Source organism: Solanum tuberosum, unplaced genomic scaffold (genome assembly GCF_000226075.1).
Source record: "Solanum tuberosum cultivar DM 1-3 516 R44 unplaced genomic scaffold, SolTub_3.0 scf00339, whole genome shotgun sequence".
NCBI lineage: Eukaryota > Viridiplantae > Streptophyta > Magnoliopsida > Solanales > Solanaceae > Solanum > Solanum tuberosum.
In genome coordinates this window covers 76,801-82,487 of record NW_006239260.1, presented here as the reverse complement: position 1 = coordinate 82,487, position 5,687 = coordinate 76,801, and the positions used below count along the sequence as shown (strand labels likewise).

Here is a 5,687-nt window from a genome sequence, read left to right as displayed (position 1 = left end):
CTATCAAGAGTCCCACAAGTATAATTTCCTAGAAGGATGAAATGTACTGTTATTAATTATTGGAATGCAAAAAGAAGAAGCATGTGGTTTTACTGTGCATGTCACACTGAATGAAAATATATGTAAAGCACTTTTAGTCAAGTGAAATCACAGGCATACCTCCAAACCAGCTAAAAAAATATGATATTACTTATATAGATTTAATTAAATACATAATTTACCTAACCAGTTATCAAACATGATAAGAGTATTATTTATACAAATTTAATATGCGGATAATTTACCTCCAAATCAATGGCTTAGTGACTCGTTAAAGTGAATTTTGACCAATTATTCCAAACCAAATGAGAGATGACTCTTGATCAATTATTTCAATCCACTTATCAATAATGTGAAAGAGATTTAAAGAAGAATGACTTTGAAATGCCAAAAAGAAATTAAAGCAGATAGTTATACCGACAATTAACAGTCCATAGTGAATTATTGGAGGTATGAAACATTTTTCTTAAAAATATATTTAAAGATAAAAATTAAAAATTATTTTTTTAATATTTCTAAACTGTACAAATAATAATGATCATTGTTTTAATAATATGAACAAGTAAAAATCTACGAAGAGAGGGTAAGTAAATAGTATATCTATTAATATCATGACAAATAAAAGTGAAATACACATTTCTATGAAATATCTTGGAAACTTCCCTTTCATTTCTGTCATGCTTCTTTGGGGCTTGTAAATGACTTGACCCATTATTAATTTTCCAGGAACAAATAATTACCTGTGGGTATATGTAGAAGCTGCTTCACCCATCTTTCTTTCATTATTAAAACAAAAAATGATCTAAAAATCCCTTAAAATTATTGTCATCAAATATGCATGCACAGTTTGTTGTAGGAGAATCATCTTCTTCTTCCAACTTGTCTTATGATGTATTTCTCAGTTTCAGAGGCAAAGATACTCGCAAAACCTTCACCGGTCATCTTTACACCCAATTGTGTCAAGTCGGAGTTAATACCTTCATAGATGATGAGGAATTAAGAAAGGGAGACGTCATTTCAACCGAACTTGAGAAAGCAATTGAACAATCAAGGGTTGCCATTGTTGTTTTCTCCAAAAATTATGCTTCCTCTAGTTGGTGTCTTGATGAACTTGTCAAAATTCTCGATTGCAGAGTGAGGTTAAAAGCAGGTAGTTTTGCCTATTTTCTATGATGTTGATCCTTCTCAAGTGCGAAGGCAAACTGGGTCCTTTGGTGAAGCTTTGGCAAAACATAAGGAACGATTGTTTGGAGCTCAAAGAGTGGAGAAGTGGAAAGTTGCACTAACCGAAGCTGCGAATTTATCTGGATGGGATTTGCGAAATATTGCTGATGGGTAAGACTTCTTAATTCAACTTAAATTCCATGTCAAATCAAACAACATCACATGAACTGGGACGAGGAAGTAGTAGTAATGGGCAATCTCCATTCTCTAACCTCAATTTCCCTATTGGTTATTGTCTGTTGGGTATGGATTTTGTTTTGTTCATCAAATATTTTCAAATATCAAAGTTTCGTTTTTTAAATTTTAACTCTGTTATTGCTGAAAAACCGTAGGCATGAATCAAAATTTATTGGAAGTATTATAAAACAAGTTCTGCAAGAGGCCAACCAGACACCTCTAGATGTTGCTCATTACCCAATTGGATTAGATTCTCCTATCGAGCATATAGAGTTGTTACTGCAAAGTGGATGTGGGCATGAAGTTCGCATGGTTGGTATATGTGGCGTTGGTGGAATTGGAAAAACAACTCTAGCAAAAGCTATCTACAATCGAATATTTCAACAGTTTAGTGGTAGTTGCTTCCTTTCGGACATTAGATCAAAAGCTGAAGAATTGGGTCTTGTCAAGCTACAAGAAAAAGTACTTTGTCAAATTCTCAAAACTAAGGAGTTCGAAGTTGATAGCGTTGCTGAAGGTGTCAATCTAATCAAAGCAAGACTTGGGTCAAAGAAGGTTCTAATTGTTCTTGATGATGTGGATCATAGATGCCAATTAGAATCCTTAACAAGAGAAAGAAGTTGGTTTGGCTCTGGTAGTGTAATAATTATTACAACCCGAGACGAGCAATTGCTACATGGGCTTACAACAAATGAGATATACCAGGCCAAACTTTTAAATGAAAATGAAGCTCAGCAACTTTTTTATTGCCATGCTTTTAACAGTCTTTCTCCACCACAAGAATATGTTAAACTGGCACAAGACATAATAAAATATTCATATGGGCTACCATTAGCTCTTGTGACATTAGGGTCACATCTACAAGGGAGATCCGTTAAAGAATGGAGAGATGAGTTCAATAAACTAAAAGCAATTCCTCATTGTGATGTTCAAAAGATTCTCCAGATAAGCTTTGATGGACTTGATGATAATACTCAGAGTGTTTTCCTTGATATCGCATGCGCCTTCCAAGGTTTTTTTGAGGATGAAGTTACTAATACATTAAATGCGTGTGGTTTTTATTCTGAAAGTGCTATTTCAACCTTAGTCCAAAGGAACTTGCTCCAAAGGAATTGTCGTAAGTTAGTGATGCATGATCTAGTGCGGGATATGGGAAGAGAAATCGTTCGCATGGAATCACCTCGAGACTGTGGAAAACGGAGTAGATTGTTCAACCCTCAAGAAGTCCTTGATGTCCTACAAGGAAATAAAGTCAGTAAATTTCATTATCTTTATCTTGGTTATACTTTCTTTTCTCTTCTTTTTTTTTCATTTAATTTGATATACATTTGCTTATAATTTAGGTTGTCACCACAATAACTCAATTCATTTGTGCTTAATTCTTCTCTGGCTGGTAAATTATCTCTAGTTGTTTGACAACCACTCTTTCCTAATTTCTTGGACTTTTCATTTTACTAAACAACAGGGTTCCAAAAATGTAGAAGTATTGGTGATAAATCAACAGGCATTAAAGGGTGTGAAGCTGAGCACAAAAGCATTTCAGAAAATGATAAAACTTAGGGTGCTTAAAATTGACGACTTACATATTAGTGGAGATTTTGAGCTATTGTCCAAGGAGCTCAGATGGTTGTCTTGGAAAAAATGTCCTTTAAAATGTATACCATCAAATTTTCCAGCTGAAAAACTTGTAGTTCTGAATATGGAAGGGAGCGATATCCAAGAATTTGGTTTGAATTTGCAGGTTCGTACTGCTATTGTACTGCTATATTGCAATTACGTGAAGGAAAATCTTAATTAAAATTATATTTTGTTTACTTTTAGTATTGTAGAAGTTTGAAGACGCTGAATCTCTCTAATTGCAATCACCTCAGAAGTACTCCAAACTTCAAGGGTTCACGAAGTCTCAAGATTTTGTCGCTTGAGAATTGCTCAAGTCTAAAGGAGATCCATCCATCAATAGGAAATTTGGAAAGACTAATTGATCTTCAATTGAGTGGTTGCGAAAAGATTACGGATCTTCCGAGCAGCATATGCCAGCTAAAATCCCATGAAGACTTGGACATTACTTTCTGCTCATCTTTACAAACACTGCCAATTGACATTGGAGATATGCAAAGCCTAACTCATCTTAGTGCATGGGGAACCGGTATAAAACAGTTGCCTGGATCTGTTGAAATGCTAAGAAATCTTAAACAATTGAAAGTGGGAGATGAAACTTTAGAGGCCAAAAGGAGTTTTTCTCTAAGAAGAGTCCGCCGCATAGAATCCTTATCTAATTTTATTTCGATTTTATGTCTTGCATACTGTGGTTTCTCTGAGGCTGATATTCCTAGGGATATTGGGAGTTTATCCAACTTATTGCATTTAGATTTGAGGGGCAACAATTTCCTCTATCTACCCTTTGATTTTTCCAAGTTACCATTGTTGGTGTCCTTGTGTTTGAGTGATTGTAAGAATCTTCAAACACTCCCGTCAATATCAAAATTAGAAAAGCTTGAAAGTTTTTATCTTAGGGATTGCCAAAAACTGGTGAAGATTACAGATTTGGACAACCTCCCTTCAATAGAGAGGATCGAGATGAATAATTGTACGTCCCTGCAGAATCCATTCAATGAAGGCTTCTTTAGTGCCCCTGCTCTATCAATTCTATCTAGAAAACATCCACTGTATCAGATGGTTAGTCCCTCTCCCTCTCTCTGATCTCTCTCTCGTATCACATTATTAATTAATGATCTAATTGGGTCTTAATTTCTCTGATGAAGCAGCAGGTACAAATTTATCTCAAAAGCAATGAGATTCCAGATTGGTGCAGCAATAAAGTAACAGCTCCATCTATCTGTTTGACTATCCCCACACTACATAATAACAAGTTCTTAGGAATGGTTCTCTGGTTTGTTTGCCACTTTTGCAATGTACACATTTGTCTTCAACGCTTTGTTGTTACAGTTGCCCATATAAAGAGTTCAGCTTTATATTTTGGTTGGGATACTGATAAACCTGACAGTCACGAAGTATCATGTGTATATTACTTCCCTTGCTCAAATGATACACCTTTTGAAGGCCTGGAGATCAAAGGCGGTGAACAGATAAGAGTAGAGGATGGCACTGGCGAAGGTATAGTAAAGAAGATAGGAGTACATCTGTTATATTTAGACCAACATGGCAATGTTACTTCTTTCCCGGCAAAAAAGGTAGTGGAAGAAAAGAAGACAAAAAGAAAAAGAAAAAGAAAAAGAAAAAGAAAAATGATGTTTGGTGGCAATCGTGGACGACTATTGGTGTTCCCCATTTCCAGAAAAGCTTCAGCAAGGCATAAAAGAGCAAAGTTCTGATAGTTTTCCTTTGGATAAAGCTTGGGAATGAGTGATGACTGAATCGACTTTTTTCCATTTGTATACTGCTAGTTTCTTGAACTGCACTAAACCTTAGTTAAAAGAATTGAATATGTATAGTGAATATAGTTATCAAATTTTGTTTGATTTATGTAATCAACTTTTTCCATTTGTATACTGCTAGTTTCTTGAACTGCACTAAACCTTAGTTAAAAGAATTGAATATGTATAGTGAATATAGTTATCAAATTTTGTTTGATTTATGTAATCAACTTTTTCCATTTGTATACTGCTAGTTTCTTGAACTGCACTAAACCTTAGTTAAAAGAATTGAATATGTATAGTGAATATAGTTATCAAATTTTGTTTGATTTATGTAATCAACTTTTTCCATTTGTATACTGCTAGTTTCTTGAACTGCACTAAACCTTAGTTAAAAGAATTGAATATGTATAGTGAATATAGTTATCAAATTTTGTTTGATTTATGTAATCAACTTTTTCCATTTGTATACTGCTAGTTTCTTACTCATGGTCTTTTGAGATTCGCTTTGCTAGCTTTCACATTACACCTAATTATTTTCTGTCCTAACATTATGATCATAATATTTAATTTCTACTCCCTTTTTTCCTGAAAAAATACTATAAGAAAATGAAGTTGGAGCAGAAGAAATTGTATAATAAATAATTTGGGACTTACTCTCTTATATGTGGTGCTGGGGGAGTGCCTGTTCTCATTCTGTGAAATGTGCACAATTTTTTGCAGACGTTTAATTATATGTGATATTTGATAAAAAAAAGAAAAATTTGGAAGTTGAAGTTGTGTTTAGAATTTGGTGGATATGTAGAAGTTGCGAGCGGAAACAACTCACTTAAAAAGCTGGTCAAAATTACGGTATCAAAATTATGTTATGTT

The 5,687-nt window shown here is 34.2% G+C and overlaps 1 pseudogene; it reads left to right on the top strand.

Moving 5' to 3' along the window:
- The first annotated feature begins 731 nt into the window (after positions 1-731).
- LOC102586670 (TMV resistance protein N-like) lies at positions 732-5,299 on the top strand (annotated as a pseudogene).
- The last annotated feature ends 388 nt before the right edge of the window (positions 5,300-5,687 follow it).